The following is an 18,533-nucleotide window of genomic DNA, read 5'->3' as shown; positions in this document are numbered from 1 at the left end:
CACAGTTATTACCCTTACAAATTTGCTTGTGTTTTTACCCATTTCCTTCAATTGTCTGTGAACTATTTTGAGATGCTACAAGGGTGATTCATTAACTTGAATACTGTATTTAATATATTGTGTTGATTGAATTATTCAGTTGTAAGCAGCACTTATGTATATTTGGTGCTTTTTCACACTTGATAATTGATCAACAAACATTGAGTATCCAGTATAGTATCCAGGAGTATCCAGGTTGACCTCCATTAATGCAAAATTTAATGTAATAATTTACACTCAGAACAAAATACAAAGTAATTGCGCCACAAATCAACTGGAAAGAATTTTTGAACTGATAATATTAAAATTAACCATCCAATGAATACTCAGCATTTACTAATCCTTGTTATCTGTTATTTAGGTGGATGAAGCCCTGCAACCAAAAAAGGGGAAGCAACAAATCAGTTAATCATAAGGACATAACTATAATCCCTTGCACATTCCATTGTGCCAGTCTTTGTCCATTCTTAATACACAACCTCTCAACTCCAGTTAGGTCAACTTATCATTGTTGATGGTCATATATTAGATGATTTAGACAAAAGTTATCGAAAAGAAAAATCTTTTTGCTATGTTTTTATAATGGGATTTCTCGTTATAAAGATGTAGAGAAAAGACTGACATTTTCACCAATCAGTTTATGATAGACTCCTATATCAGATGAGTTCAAAAGTTCACAGAATATCTTTAGTCACTAGTCTAGGTAGCAGCTATGAAACTTCTCTTCTGCTAGAACTTACTGATTCCTAGTTGGAGCTTTGTTGCTTGACTTTAAAGTCGCTGTTAGTCTTGCTCCTTAATATATCCTCATCCAACAAGACTTTGAGAAAGGTGGAGTAGGAGCTAACTTAAAACTGGCAGCCAAAGGTAAGTGTGTGAGCCCTCCACAGAATACAGATTTAACAATAGGAAGAAAAAACATATGACGCTGGCAAACAATTGACCCTCAGGAGATAAGTTTGCAATTTTGGAATTCAGCCAGTCCAATTGCAGGCTGCAAATCAGTCTGGTTCTTCAAGAGCCCTCATTAGATAAACTATTTGCTACAAACACAAATCATTCTTGTTATTTTAGGTACTTCCTGTAAGCACATTTCACCTAAAAATAAGACATAAATCGTTGTTTTAAAGCATAACAAAACGGTCAAAGGCATCACTGAAACATACTTGAATAAATAGATTTCTACCCAATTTACACCACTGTAGTTAAGACACTCACCTCAGTGTTCCTAGGCAGGGAAGCATACCTCAATCCAGGATCTCTGTCTGAGACCTATAAATTTATATACTTTACAAATTGTCTGGATTTGGACCAATTTACTTAAGAGCTTTCCCATTGATCCCTTGTCTCGTTGGAATCCTGCATTTCAATACTTCATGGATCCAGTGCTGCAGATTTTGTTAGATAACCACAATGGTGTTTCAAAAAGAAAATTTGTTTTTGATGACAAGAAAGGTTGATGGTTTGAACAGATGTTTCTGCCACAAGTACCATTTTATGCCAATATCTTAAATTGTGAGCAAGCTTTCTATCATAGAATCATAGAATGTTACGGCACAGAAGGAGGCTATTCGGCCCATCGAGTCTGTGCCGGCTCTTTGACAGAGCAACTGACTTTTATTAACCCCACTCACCAGCTTTCTCCCCATAACCCTGCAAACCTGTCTTCTCCAGATACCTATCCAGTTCTCTCTTAAAAGCTGTTATCGAATCGGACTTCACTGCCCTTTCGGGCAAATCATTCCAAATTCTAACAACTCGCTGAGTGAAAAAAAAATTTCTAACCTCTCCTCTGCTTCTTTTGGTAGATATCTTAAGACTGTGACCACCAGCGGAAACAGCTTTTCCCTATCTCGCCTGTTGAAACCTTTCATGATCTTGAAGACCTCTATCAGGTCCCCGCGTAATCTTCTCTGCTCTAATGGGAAAAGTCCTAACTTTTCCAGCCTGTCCTCATAGCTAAGGTTCCCCATTCCTGGTATCATTCTCGTGAATCTCCTCTGCACCCTTTCCAGTGCCTTAATATCCTTCCTGAGGTAAGGTGCCCAGAACTGGACGCAGTACTCCAGCTGAGGCCTAACCAGTGTTTTGTACAGATTAAGCATAACCTCCCTACTCTTATACTCTATGCCCTACTAATGAAGCTCAGTACACCAAATGCCCTTTTTACTGCCCTATCTACCTGCTCTGCCACCTTCAATGAATCGCTTACTTGAACGCCCAGATCTCTCTGTATGTTCACCCCCCTTAAGATTGAGCTACCAAGCCTATATTGCCTCCTATCATTTTTCCTACCTAAGTGTATCACCTCGCACTTATCTACATTGAAATCCATCTGCCACATGTCAGCCCATTCCATCATTCTGTGTATGTCTGCCTGCAGTCCATCACAATCTTCTTCACTATTTACTACCCTACCTAACTTGGTATCATCTGCAAACTTGGAAATAGTGCTCCCTATGCCCAAGTCCAGATCATTAATATATATTAGAAAGAGCAGTGGTCCCAATACCGATCCCTGGGGGACACCGCTGCACACCTCCTTCCATTGCGAGAAACCCTTTTTAACTACCACCCTCTGCATTCTGTCACTCAGCCAGTTCCTAATCCAAATGGCCACTGTCCCCTTAATACCGTGGGCCTCTAGTTTTTTTATTAACCTCTTTTATTAAGCCTTTTTAAAATCCATGTAAGTAATGTCCACCGCATTTCCCTCATCAACCCTCGTAGTCACCTCTTCAAAAAATTCTATTAGATTTGTTAGGCAAGATTTGCCTTTATATTCCAGCTCCGAATCTTGTAACTGACTTAAAATTCAATTGCTATCCTCTTTTGGCTCTTATTCCAGCATTTTATTTTTGTCCCCATTTTTTCTTGTCCTATTTTCCATTGCAGGAGAAGTCCAGTGGGACATAAGAGAACAGCTTAGGACTCTTTAGGAAGATAATCTGCATGCTCTTCCCCTGAGGAACTGAATCAAGAAAAAAATAGAAATACAAGCAGGAAGCTCATCTTATTGATTACTACTTATGTATGTCCTAGGCAATGAAATACGATTGAATGTTAAATCTCTGCCAAGTGATTGTTCTGGATCACTTTGTAGCTTGTATGGATGTGAGCCCATTGGATAGAAGGTTCCTTTAGGTACAGTTCTGTGGACTTCAGTGATCCAGGGCCATAGGTGTTGGAAAGTCCCACTCAATGGTGACTCATGAAGAAAGCTGATTGCAGTATGAAAGAATCTATGGCTACAAGTTTGTTTCCTGTGCCATTGGAGTGAGGTGCCTGGACTCACTGTCCTAAAGCAAAAGGTCACTGAAGGAGACTTGTGTTCTTTAAGTTCACCTTTAATGTAGAACTATAGATTGTTGGCAAAATAGCAGGCAACCAAAATATTGCATTCACATCAGATTACTTTACTGGGTGGTGGAGGAGCTGAATGAGTAGCTACATGCTTTTCTCAACTGTTCTCAAAGCTGAAGGTAGAGCCTGCTTGCTTCAATTATCACAAGATCTCTAGATTGGATGAAGAAGGCACTTTGGCACATCTGATCTTAACCTTGCAGAACAACCATGTGACGTATCGAGATGGACTGGCATAGAGTGAAGTATATCATTCACACGCGATTGAACAATTGCTTATGAATGATGTACCGAAGCATTACTAGGAAAATTTTATTGATATCTCTAATACAAGTTCTTAGCATGATTTTTCTTTGAGTTCAATGGGAACAAGAAACAACCAACATTTTGCTGCTGACATAACAGAAAGCCTCATTCATTACACATTGTCTCCATTAGATATTATAATAACCTCTCTGCCCTCCCTGCTTTATATGCTTTAAAGTGTGATTCAAAAAATAATATTGACCAAACCCATTGGTCTTTAGTAGCTCAAGTTGTCTTGGAAATCCTGGTTCTACAACAATATATTTTATTGTCACCTAGGATTGCTCAGTGTTCTTAGAAGTTATCAATGGATCCTTATTATATGCATCTATTTTTCAGTCTATTTAATATTTCCAAACAAACACCCCATGTTTTGGGATCGTTGATACTGAACATAATTTTCTTGACACCAATATTGCCCCATAGCAAAATCTGAGGGCTTAATACTGTTGCAGATGCACTTTGTCTCTTGCTGGGTTTTTCTTTGAAGAAAATGACCTTTATCAGCTTCTTACAGTAGATTTGCAAGGATTATTATATGATATTCTGCATTCATAAAACTGTGTTTTAAATTTCATAAAATTTCAACAAAAGCTTGTAGCATTTGAAAGGCATGGATTGGATTTTGCATAAGCTTGCTATTACTCCAATAAAACTTTTCTTCACAAGAACCATGGAGACCACTTGGCGTAAAACAAATAACTTATCATCTTTGCAAATGCGTTAAGATTGCTGCCTGGAAATCTTTGCACATTTTTGCAAAACTACTTTTCGAGTTTTCAGAAGATGGGACCTTTAGAATTTAGTTAATCATTTGCTCCTTAAGTTACGTCCATAAATAATCATAATAATAAAAAAACCTTGCATTTGATATAGCGCCTTATCACGTTTTCAAGATGTCTCAAAGCTCTTCACATACTGTAAAGTGAATCAACTGTATGTTTTGCGGGTGAAACGTGGCAGCCAATTGCACACAGCAANTTTTTTAAGGAATTATTACCCTCAGAAAAGCGATCCACCAATCGATTAACAACCAGGTTAGAATTAGTGAACACCAGATCAAAATCATGATAAATATTAGTCACCAGTTATCATCAGCTGGGTCACCTCTTTAACTACTTTCACCCACAAAATATAATCAATTCTCTTTACACTATATTCTGTGAAGCACTTTGAGACATCTCAACGATGTGATAAGGCACTATATCAATATCAAATGCAATCATTATTATTACTTTCAAACTGCTGTTGACTGGCACATTGGGAAGTGGAAGGATAGAAAACTTAATTAATTGTAACTAGCTGCCTTCTGTTTCCTGGTTTTAGGGCTTCATCCATTGAAAGTAACATATAGCAAGGATTAGTGAGGAAGAATACTTTGAAAATAACCTTACCAGGTTAGTTACTGAACGACACATGAAAACTCATTCACTTTATCCGGTAAAACTCTTGATGGAGCTATGGTATGATCTCTTCACTTACTGTAGAATTGCAGGTTGTCCAGGGCAAGCATGTGTGGGCTTTCAGGACAGCAGCTGCAAACATCTCACTGGATTCCATTCTAATGCACTGATAAGTTATGCCTTACAATTATGGAATGCATGCTTCCATTCATTGATCCAAACCCCATGGGAAAATCTGTTCATAACTTTGATTGGAAGAGAGAAAACTGGACCAGATTGAATATGGACTTATTATTGTTGAGAATGAAATCTCAAAACTATAATGGATATTAAGTAAAGCTAACATTTTTTGACTAATAAATGAGCACCAAGTATAATAATAAACATTGTTAATTACTTTTTCAACTTCACATGGAATTGGGAAGTGGTGAAAATCTATATTCAGATGCCAGAATTGTTTCAGCAATCAACTTCAAGCACAGGAAACATTTTAAATACAGTAGTTGTTCCACAATGGAACACATCAGTAATCTTTCAAAGCAGCAATTCAATTTAACCTTTTGAAAATAGAAACTAGTTGCAAATGTTCCTACTTCAGTGGCCTCCTCCAAACCACTTGAAATAGATTGAAACAATTGAAAAGTGTCAAAATGTAAGAAACTATTTGATTCAAGTTTAGGTGGGTGAGTAGATAGCTGAGTTGTTTGGGAGATTTAATGCATATTCATAACTTTTAAAGATAATTCAACAAACTCTCTGTCAGGAATGTCTCATAGTTACCAACCAGTTGTCATGATGAATGAAGTGGATGATTTGAAACAAATTGCAGTATTTGGTCTAATGTAAACCATATTTCAATTGTCCCCCAAAAGCTACATAAAAAACTTCACACAGAGATTAGGACTAAAGTGGCTAAAAAAAGTTGTGAAGTATTGGCAAACATTTCAGTTTCTTTTATATTTAGTGTATTTTTAAGAAGCCCAAACAACTTCTGAAATAAAGTTGCAGCAAAATTCATGATGAATGGTGTTCAAATGGACTGGGAGCAAATGTTGCCCATTTGGAATGGAATAGTCACAAGGGGCAACCTTCAGATATCTCATTATAAGCACACTGTCCAAGGTTGTTAACCTTAAATACAGTGATAATTTGCTGCCTTTTTTTAAAGTTCTTTTAAGAACTACAGAATATGACAAAGTCTTCAAAGGTAAGACTGAAATCAACAATTTACCAAAATTATGGATGCACTGTAATGCTACATCAAGTAGATTTAGATCCAGGTGGAAGTTCTTACTAAAAATTGTTTAGAAATGAATTTTGTAAAAGGTAAACACAGCACCTTATCTGTGCCAGCATTGTTCCATCAATAACAATGAGATGAATGGCCAATTAATTAGAATTTGGGGTTACATTTGGATGTGGAGGGAATATGGGAATAACTGGGAGAAAACACCACCTTTTGTTGAACAACAACAACAAAACATTACATTTATAGAGTGTCTTTCACGTTGGGAGGACGTCCCAAGGTGCTGGACAGTCAGAGGTCAGGACCTGAGCATGGGGGAGGGGTGGAGTAGGGGTGAGGGAAGTCAGAGAGGTGGGAGGGCGATCAAAGGCACAGTTGAAGAGGAGGGTCTTGAGACCGGCCTTGAAGGAGGCAAGGGAGGAAGCGAGGCGAAGGGACTGTGGGATGGAGTTCCAGAGAGTGAGGGCAGAGAAGCTGAAAGCTCGGCCACTGATGGTAGGGCGGGTCGGGCTGAGACGTGGAGTAGGCCAGAGCCCGCTGAACGAATGGAGCGGGCAGGTTGGTAGGGAGTCAGCAGGTCAGAGAGGCAGGAGGGGGCAAGACCATGGATGGCCTTGAAAGTGAGGACGAGGATCTTGAATTCGATCCTCTGAGGGATGGGGAGCCAGTGGAGTCGGGAGAGGGTGGGAGTGATGGGGTCACAGAGCCTGGTGCACAAGAGTACACGAGCTGCAGCGTTTTGGATAATCGCAGCTTGCGAAGGGAAGAGTTGGGAAGGCCGATGAGGAGGGATGAAATAGAGTTGGGAGGAAACTGAAGTCACTGGGAACACTCAGCAGGTCAGGCAGCATCTATGGAGAAAGGAAAGTGAGTCAACGTTTCGGATCCACAACCCTTCATCAGAGCTGGGACATGTTGGGAGGGAGAGGCTTTTAAGGATTAACAGAAGCAGGGCAAGGAAGCCAAATGAGAAAATGGGGTAGAGGACAGGGGATGATGGGTTAAAGAGGTGTTAATGATGCAAAATAAAGAGGGGATTGCAACAAAACAGGGGAAAAGTGATGTTAATAATCCAAAAAAGGGAGGGGAATTGCAGCAAAACAGGCAGAACAGAGAGAAAAGATGTCTGGGACCCAGATGATGTGGTAATGGTCACAGAAGAGAGGGAGGGGGAAACGTTGTGGACCCGAAACATTGACTCAACAACAACACAACAAAATTACATTTATAGAGCATCTTTCATGTCGGGAGGACGTCCCAAAATGCTGTGGGCTCACTTTCCTTTCTCCATAGATGCTGCCTGACCTGCCCAAAGTGTTCCCAGCAACTTCTGTTTTTGTTTCAGATTTCCAGCATCTGCAGTATTTTGCATTTTGGGAGATAACTGTTCCCTTATATCTACCTGAATCCACAAAGCGGCTGGAACCTAAATTAATAATACAATCGAATAAAGAATTAAGTTGTACTCTATATAGGAAGACTGCATGTTGAAATATTAAGCTCCCTGTGAAATCCATTTTAAAAACTATAAAAACAAGAGAAAGAAATCCAAAGGCTTCGAAATGTTTTAGAGGTTGGGAATGATAAAAGCTGAAAGACAGGTAACTAGGAAATGTCAGAAAACACAGATTAGTAGGTCTTGGAAAGCCACGAGTGACCACAGAGTACAGTATGAAATAAAGCAGGCAACAAACAGATCTGCCAAAATGTATTGAAACCAAAGTAGAAAGCAGTTGGCAAAGATTTCAGAAAATAAGCAAAAACAAATTGGAGAATGAAGCCTATTGTCAATCTCTTACTCCCCCACCCCCCACCCCATTAAAACTCTCTACTCCGTTGCATTATGGAAATTTATATAATAGCAACTCAAGAAAACATGTAAATCTTATAAAAACTGAAAATAACTTCAGAAACTTGATTCAAAGGAAAACTATATGATTATGGCCAATTGTACTGAAGGCACCAATTTGACAGTATCAGGGGCAGTATGGATAGTCCATGGGCGAAGGAGGAAAATATCAGCCTGGTTCTTGATGATTTTCCAGTGATCCCTATTTATTTCAGGTGAGATCAGATTTGAGTTCAGTCGTGATGCCCTCAATGGCTGCCAAAACAAATTATTTGGGCTCATGTAAACAGAGTGATCACTTGGGCAGGATAAGGCTTAGATATTCCTGAAAACTCTTTGGTACCATACAGCCCCAGTTCCAATTCACCAGCCAAGCTGGTCCCAAGATATATGGAAATGAACAAATACATTCAATGATTTATACAATCACATCAATAAAGATGCTACCAGTTAGAATACAATGCTTCAGGGTTTATGTAAAATATTTATGTGTTTGTATGTTGTATGTCTTACTTACTGTGGCTGGAAAATAGCTTCTTACGTAGTGTTTGTCGTTCTCTCTGCAGGCAAAAAGAGGTTTTCTACTGCATTTATAACTCTTGGATCCATTTTAATTCCAGCTCTGATTGTAGCTTTGTGCTTTAGTTCTTACTTGTTACTTTGTAAAGAAAGGTAGGTTTTTTCCCCCCATTTGCATCTCTGACTTTTCTCAGGGAAAGTTCTCAATTCTGAAGTAACAATCCTATTTTTTTTTCTCTTTGTAGGAAACAATGTAGATGTATTAAGTATTGGAGACGTAAATCTAGTCGCACAAAAGAAGAGGAACGGCCACTTTATTCAAACCCTCGGTCAGAGAGTACTGAACTAAAATTTCCAGAAGCTACACAAGCTGTTTCCCACCGTCTTTCTGAGATTCCTGAGGTAGTGACTGCCCAGATCCAATTGCCAGATACAAGGCTGGTAGCCTGGCCCAATAGAAAAGTGCTGACACAATTTTTCCTGTGGAATCCGCTACACACAGCACCTCAGCCATACACAGCACCTCCACTACACACAACACCTCAGCCACACACAGCACCTCCAGCTATTTTCCGGCCACAGTGAGTAAGACATACAACATACAAACCTTGGATAAGTTTCCTTACTCCACACGCCTGATAATAATCCCTCAAAAAAAACAATAATAAATTGGTCACTTCAATCCACGACTGTTTGTGGGACACTGCTGTGCACAATTGGCTGCCACATTTTACCCACAAATATACAATCAATTCACTTTACAGTCTATTCTGTGAAGCACGTTGAGACTTCTAGAAGTCGTGAAAAGCGCTATATAAAATGCAAGAATTATTATTAGCTTAGCCACACACAGAACCTCAGCTACACACAGCAACTCAGCCAACCACAGCACCTCCACTACACACAGCATCTCAGCCACACACAGCACCTCGACTGCACAGCTCCTCAGCCACACACACAGCACCTCAGCTACACACAGCACCTCAGCTACGATTCCTTCCACATACATGCTTACTCATGGTTATACAACATGCAAATTAAACCCCAGACTGGAAGATAGGGAAATGTTCTTTACAAATTTATATAAGATGCTCCCAATAAACTCCTTTTTACCTGATCTCCAAAACAGGTTGATATTTCCGAGATAGATTCAAATGAAAGGCAGTCAGAGTTGGTTCAACGTGGTAGTCCTTCAAATGTTGACACAGAAGACCTCAAAGATGATATAATGCCCTCTGGTAAGTTCAGGACAGTCCTGCTAAAACATCCTCGCCGTAAAGTAAGTTTGCTTATCATGTGGTTGGTTTTCAGACCCTGACATTTTGTTACTAAAAATTGAAATCCCATCATTACGCTTCAATTCCCTTTGTTACACTTCAAACTCCAAGGGAGCCGTACAGGAGCAAGTGAAGCCAGTTGCCTTCCTGCCGACATGGGCAATGATATAACTGGTCATGTGATAGCTGGCATCATCACCCACAAGTGCTAACCAGCGATCTCTCTTTGGAGAGTTAGAAAAGAAAACTTTACAATTAAGAATGGACTAAGTGCACCATCATGGGAACTGCACAGTATTAGCCATTTACCTTTCAGTTCCAGGTTTAAGTCCAGACTTGCCTAATGGGATGAATCAAAGTTATCGTTTGTACTGGATTAAGAGGTATTTATAAGTGATTGTGTAAATGATGTCAACGTACCAAGCAAATTCATGAAATAACACCTTGGGTAATAAAAAAATAATCAGCTTCTCACTGCAACTCCCTAGCAGGCGAGTAATCAGAAGAGGAAGATGGATTGAGATTTTGGGCATTGGTCTGCATCTGTACGATAATACCTGAAATGTCACCCCAGTTTTCCGTTTGGATGTTGGTAGACCTGTTGTGGATTGGTGGGGTGAGGTAAGCGTGGTCTCCTTGGAGCTGAACTGGCTCCAAGGTGACATGCCTGGCAACGGAATGTCAGAATCAAGTCAGCCTTCTGTGACGGTCTCCAGTCCAGTTCCTGAGTCAGGTGGGTCTGCAGTATTCCAGTGCACTGCTGATGACAGCACAGCTTAGCCTGGCTGACCGGCAGGACCTGCAAAGACAGATCAGAAATAAACAAAAAACAAACAAATAAAGCCTCTTCTTCAGAATGAATTTTTTTTTATTTTTGTTCAGCTCCTGGACTATCGAATTCCTCAGAAGATCACATCAATTGTGTCTGTGAATGCCGAGTGCGAGGAGGTGGTTCAGAGAATATTCAAACCACATCCCAAACATGTCATGTTAAATCTGACATTTCTATGGAATGTGAATCACCATCTATTTATTCAGAAGATGGCAGACCCTCATCTGAAGAGAATGAGATGCCAATGGAGCATTCGTCATCAACTTGCCAATCACCTTCTTCAACTTCTTTGATCATGAATGATTTTGAAAACAGCTCCGGCTACTCTTTAGCTGCTCGAGCACGTCAGACACCAACCCCAGTGTCAAATAGGCACCTACTGGACACAATACACTGTTATTTAGTAAGCCTTGATGATCTTAAACCTATAAGTATCCCTGTGCTTGTGGAAGAGTGCCAGACAAATGATGCATCCATTCACAGTATCCATTCAAATGAATACTGCTGTGAACCTGTTTGTCAAGGTAGAATGGAGTACTCAGAAACGAACAGTGACAGTAATACAAGAAGTCAATCCACAGATCGTTCTCCTCCTCTACCTGCTGATTATTCACCATGTTGTGTTTTGAGTAATACGTCTTTAGATCAACGTGTAGTTGCTGGTTTGGTTTCAAGAGCACAGGTTGATTCTGATTATCTACAATCCCAAGTAAGATTTGGCGAGTTCATTGAATGCCATTGTGTGAATGACAAAAAAGATAAGATGTTCTCTCTGAAGAGGACGAGTGATGCATCATTTACTTATCGACTTTGTGAAACTGACAGTGGATCAGAAGACTAAATATTGCTGCGGCCCACACTGTGGATCATTACACTTAAATCAGAGCGAAGAAACTGCTATGATTGATGTGTTTTTTTTTTCCTGGACTGGATGGAGTCCAGTATTACTGCGTTTTTAACTGTGATCGATAACAATGAAGATAAAGTATAAAATACTTATTTTATATATTTCATTTTTTTTCTCAAGGCCAAAATATATCAAAAATAAAATGTTTACTGATGTTTCTATTTTGTCAAAATATGGGCAAATTGAGTTATTCTGTTATTCTATATTATATATGTATACTTATATATATAAATATATAAATGTTATTGCCAAGTGATAGCAGGTCACTATTGCATAAACATAGGACAGGAAATATTCCACTTGGTTAGCACCTTTGTTTTGGAGGTGTAAACTGCAGTGGAAGACAAGAATTAGTGTTAAAATATTGTCATACTAATCCCAAATTTTCCACTCTTTTATTAAATAGTTTTTTTTGGCCAGCCAGGTGTCTTAACACGTGCGGAAACCCATCACCATCTTTAAGAGTATCCAAACCAAGCTGAGATTTCTATGCATCCCACCTATACATGAAAATCCCAGAGATAGATTTTTGGAATGAAATGTGCACACTCTCCCTAGAGGGATCCATCCTGATTAACTAATTCCAGAAAGTGTTGGGTTCATCAGGTTTGCAAATGCCAAGATATTACCCAAAGTTTAGTGTTATTCTTCATTGTGTAAACTTTCAATGGGTATCTGATGGCACATTGCTCATGCCCATGTAAGATAATTTATGGCATCACAGTCTATTGTAAAGTAGCCAACGTGTGGAATGTTATTCAAGTGTTATTTTACCTATGAAATACAGTTAAATCCACTTGATATTATATCCTGTGTAGCGCTTTGAGACTTCACAACAATGTGATAAAGTGCTATATCATTTGCAAGGATTATTCATAGAATCATAGAATTTTACAGCACAGAAGGAGCGCCATTCAGCCCATCGTGCCTGTGCCGGTTCACTGAAAGAGCTACCAACTAGACCCACTCCCATGCTTTTACCCCGGAGGCCTGCAAATGTTTCCTTTTTAAGTACCTATCTAATTCCCTTTTGGAAGTTATTATCAAATCTGCTTCTACCACCCTTTCAGGCAGTGCATTCCAGACTTTAACAGCTCCCTGGGTAAAAAAACTTCTCCTTACCTCCCCTCTGGTTCTTTTGTCAATTAACGAAAATCTATATCTTCTGGTTACTGACCCACCCGCCAGAGGAAACATTTTCTCCCTATCTACTCTATCAAAACCCCTCAGAAATTTTGAACACCTCTATTAAATCTCCCCTGAGTCTTATCTGATCAAAGGAGAATAATACCAGCTTCTCTAGTCTCTCCACATAATTGTAGTCCTTCTTCTCTGGTATCCGTCTTGTAAATCTTCTCTCCTGTGCTCCTGTGGGTGCTCAATATAGTAGTGTTTTGACCTAGACCCACAGATTCCTGTGTGAGAAAGAATGGGTATTGCACTGAATTTTAGGAGCAGGAAGAGAGGATGGCCCAAGAATAAGACAGCACAAATCTCCAAGTTTCCCAAAGTAAGTTTTTATGGTGTGAGCTTGCAGAATGAACTTAGATGCAAACAACAACAACTTGCATTTATATAGTGCCCTCACGTAGGGTAACGTCCCAGAGCGTTTGACAGTGGCGGAGCATGACGCTGAACTGGGGGGAGGGAAAGCATTCTGTTAAGCGTTCTGAGATGCCGCCCGGCGTGGAGGGCGCTATATACATGCAAGTTGTTGTTGTTAAGCATGGTCAAACCATAAGGACTTCAGGCACGATCTGAAGATAGGGAAGGAGGGATTGAGGGAGAGTGTTCCAGAGTTTCAATGTGCCAATGATAAGTGACAACAATTGTTGAGTCATACATGTGAATTCCCTGGAACCAAATTTCCAGGTAACTCATACTGAGGGCACGTAGAGTAGCACCGATCTTTGCCCAGAAAATAAGGATGGGCAGTTGCTTAGCGATATGGTATTCATGGCACCAGGATTTACTGATTTATATTTTTATGCACAGCATCATATTAACAAAGGATAATTGTGAGTACAAGTTTTACCTCAGGGAAATAAATGAATCATGTCCATTAGGTTGCGAAAAGTTGGCACACACCTTTGACTTGATGTAACAATGGAGGAATTGTGCAGCTCTTGATTAAAGTCGGTTGACTTTAATTTTGTCAAAAAAGTGTCCCCCAGTGAGATGAAATGTTAGCAACACTAACTTGTCATCATTAATGCACTCTCTGTACTTCTAGCCTGATTTTTTCTATTTCACACGTTTGGGAGGGGATTTTCTAAGTATCCTGCTATTGGGTGTCAGTCTAACTCAGTTGCTGACAGTTGCGCTTCTGAGTCAGACAATTGTGGGTTCAAGCCCCCACATTGGAACTTGAGCTCATAGTCTATGCTGACACTTCAATATAGTTTGCTGTGATCTTGAGTTCTCATGATCATTCCATCCCTCCATTGATCAACTCTGTGTGTTAAGTAGATAAGAGAGATGATGGCAGTAAAGCAGAAACCACAAGACAAGTCACTGCAAGGTTATCTTAGTTCCCAGTTAATTTGAGATAAAGATGGATGTTAGTTTTGTAATAGATATCATTGGAGAATCATCCTGTTAGCAATAGTTATGTTACCACTATCTTTTAATATATATTTAAAAGGTGTATTAGAATTATGAGGATGAGTTCAGTTTGTTTCACTGACATCTACACTGTTATTTTAACATAAAGAAGTACATTTTCTCACTATAATATCTAGTAAAACGGAGGTTAATAGCAGCGGTGAATTGTGAATTGTTTTGAAAGTTGTGCAGTATTAAAAGTTTTTTTTAACAAGCAGCATTTTAAACCTGATAGATTTTTATTCCATTCCTGTTTTTACAGGAGGCTGGACTCAGACTGTTTTTATATTATTACCATTTTATATTATTATTATTTTATATTACCAGGAATAACATGAGAAAAACTGTCTGCAATTGATGGTCAAGTAAAAGTAAAATATTGAATCATCTTGGCTTATCTTATAATAATAATAATCTTTGCATTTGATATAACTCTTTTCACGTCTTCTCTACGTCTCGAAGCGCTTCACAGAATATACTGTAAAGTGAATTAACTGTATATTTGTGGGCGAACGCGGCAGCCAATTGCGCACAGCAGTGTCCCACAAACAGTCGTGGATTAAAAATGATCAATTTATTGTTGTTTTGTTTTGGAGGGATTATTATTATTATCAACTGAAGAAAGTTAGTTCTCATCCAGGACTTCATGTCTGATAGACATTCTGTCAGCACAGTATTGGTCCTGGAGTCAAGGGTGGAGGCAGAGAGGTACAGTTGGGTGTCATCCGCATACACGTGGAATTGTGTGCCTTATGTGCGGTACTGTACTGGACTAACAAAATCTGATCTGATGGAGGAACAGGAAATGGCTGTTTACAGAAAATTTTGAGATTCGTGTAAGGGCATAAACACAATATATATATATAGATATACACATGGAGTCCTGTAGCCCAGTTGTTAGAGCACTCGCCTCACAAGTGAGAAACCTGGGTTCTATTTCCAATAGGGCAAAATGTTGGGCAAGTTTCCTTACTCCCCACACCTCTGTTTACCAGCAGTAAGTTGGAACACAATTGTTAGTCGAATGGCGGATCACTTTTCCAGGTGATAATAATCCCTCAAGAAATCGTGGACAAGTTTCCTTACTCCACACGACTGATAATATTCCCTCAAGAAAAAGAAAAAAACAATAATAAAATCAGTCACTTCATTCTACGACTGTTTGTGGGACACTGCTGTGCACAATTGGCTGCTGCGTTTCGCCCACAAATATACGGTCAATTCACTTTACAGCATATTCTGTGAAGCACTTTGAGATGCCTGGAAGACATGAAAAGAGCTATATCAAATGCAAGGATTATTATTGTTATTATATAGCATATACACACAGTATATATATATATATGTGTGTAGAATACGTATAAGCCTACTGACCACATTGCTTTGTGCTGAATTTGAAAGAATAGATATTTAAATTGAAATCCAGTCACCCTAAAATGTAGATTTACATTTAAATCAACGTGACTCTAATTGATGTGAGCTGATCTTATTTTGAAATACATTCTGAATTTAATCCATGGCTCAGGTTTAGGTATCCCATTAAGGAAAAATAATATTCCAATAGGAATTTAAAATGAATTTAAAATAAAATTTACCATTTGATTTATCAATCAGTTTATCTTGTTTGTATTTTGCAAACTGATGAATATTTAACTTTACATAACACACAGATATAAAAGAGACGACTGAGAAACAGAAGGGTTCATATATTCATGGGTAACTTTCAATGAATTTTTTTGTTTTCAATAAGCTTCATAAAAAAGTGACCTAAAACAAACATTCCAGTGAATTGGTTGGTAAAAGTCTTTACTCACAACTAAGTACACTTACAAATAACTTTTAAAAATAAAACTTAGAAAACTGCCTGTTCGTACAAAGTCATTCTGTCTTAAAATCTCCCCTGGATGGTTGGCGAAACCTTGGGCAAGTTTCCTTACTCCACACGCCTAATAATAATCCCTCCAAAAAACAAAAACAATAATTAAATTGGTCATTTTCAATCTATGACTGTTTGTGGGACATTGCTGTGCGCAATTGGCTGCCGCGTTCGCCCACAAATATACAGTCAACTCACTTTACAGTATATTCTGTGAAGCGCTTTGGGACGTCCTCCCGACGTGAAAAGCGCTATATCAAATGCAAGGATTATTATTTATTATTATTTGGTCTGGTTGGCTGTGGGTTCATTTCTCAGGTCGTTGTTAACATTGTAACCTCCATGAAGTCCACCACCTGTTCCCTCGACCCCATTCCTATCCTTCTCCTTAAATCCCAGCTCCACCTCCTTGCCCCACTACTCATCGACATTATTAACGTCTCCCTGTCATCTGGCACTGTTCCTTCCCCCCTCAAAACAGCCACTATCACCCCCACCTTGAAGAAACTTTCCCTCAACCCGTCACAGCTATCTAGCTATCGGCCCATCTCAAATCTCTCTTTCCTATCCACGGTCCTTGAGAGAGCCGTTGCCTCCCAGCTTCGCTCCTACCTTTCACACCGCCTCCACTTCGTCGCGGCAAATGGCTTCTCCTTTACCCCCCGCACTGTCTCGTGGGATGTTCCTCAGGGCTCTGTCCTCGGTCCCCTCCTCTTCACCCTCTACATGCTCTCCCTTGGTGACATCATCAGCAGACATGAGGTAAATTTCCACATATAGGCAGATGACACCTCTCTGCCTCCACCCTGAACTTCAGGACTACTGGCATCCTGACCGACTGCCTGTCCGACATCATGTCCTAGATGAGGGCCAACTTTCTCCAACTCAACGTCAGCAAGAACGAGTCCCTCCTGATTGGCTCGCGTCAGCTCCTCCGCACCTCAGGCGCTGGCAGCATCAGCCTCCACGGCTGCACACTCAACCTCACTGAGTCAGTCAGGAACCTGGGTATCCTGAACCGTCCTTTCTCCCTCATATCTGCGCCATGAGCGGCACTATCTACCACCACCTCTGCAATATTGCCAGCCTCTACCACTGCCTCACCCCTCAGGCTGCCCAAACCCTCACGCACGCATTCGTCACCTCAAGGCTTGATTACGGGAAGTCCTCATCGGCCTTCCCAACTCTTCCCTTCACAAGCCGCAGATCATCCAAAACTCTGCAGCTCATGTACTCTCGTACACCAGGTTCCGTGACCCCATCACTCCCACCCTCGCTCGACTCCACTGGCTCCCCAGAGGATCGAGTTCAAGATCCTTGTCCTCACCTTTAAGGCCATCCATGGCCTTGCCCCCTCCTACCTCTCTGACCTGCTGACTCCCTACCAACCTGCCAGCTTCCTCCGTTCATCGGGCTCCGGCCTGCTCCATGTCTCCTACCCAACCATCGGTGGCCGGGCTTTCAGCCTCTCTGCCTGCACACTCTGGAATTCCATCCCACAGTCCCTTCGTCTTGCCTCCTTCAAGGCCGGTCTCAGGACCATTCTCTTCGACCATGCCTTTGGTCACCCTCCCACCTCTCCGCCTTCCCTCACCCCTACACGACCCCTCCCCCACGCTTGGACCCCGATACCTGATTGTTCAGCGCTTTGGGATGTCCTCCCGACGTGAAAGGCGCTCTATAAATGTCATTTTGTTGTTGTTGTTGTTGTTGTCTATCCTCAACGCAAAACACTGACCTATCTGATTTGTACACAATATTATATTGAGTCACATGTTTTATACACACATCAGCTTTCCTCTGGCTACTCTGGGCAAGTTACTGAGTAGTTAGTAGCACAATCTGTTTCTATTCCCACAGGATACACTATAATTGTTCTAGAAGATGCCACAAAGTGCTTTTGCATTAACAGAGTCATGTGCCAATCGTTAAAACTAGTAACATCATTAACATTATTATTGGTAGATTTTCATGGTTTAGTGTTCATGTAAAGTCCATTATTAATGGGTTATTACATATCAATAGTGGGAAATCCCATTATAAATACATAATGGAACATTTCCAAATCTTAACAGTGAACATATGATATACCTCATATCTACTATGTGATAGTTTCAAATACTGTGTCTCTTCTCACCTAAAAGCAAAACCTTGTCCAACTTGCAGCTAGCTTTGATACAATTCAATGACAACACTGACAACAACTGAAGGGATATTCAATGTGTTAGCATTCCCATCTCCTTTTGAACTGTTGCACAAACTACTAGCAGCTACAGATATCAAGATTTTGTATTTATTCTTAATTCGGAATG

The sequence above is a fragment of the Callorhinchus milii genome, unplaced genomic scaffold, assembly GCF_018977255.1.
Source record: "Callorhinchus milii isolate IMCB2004 unplaced genomic scaffold, IMCB_Cmil_1.0 Scaffold5, whole genome shotgun sequence".
In the NCBI taxonomy this organism is placed as follows: Eukaryota; Metazoa; Chordata; class Chondrichthyes; order Chimaeriformes; family Callorhinchidae; genus Callorhinchus; species Callorhinchus milii.
The sequence above is the reverse complement of the archived record's forward strand: the minus strand, read 5'-3'. Positions refer to the sequence as shown.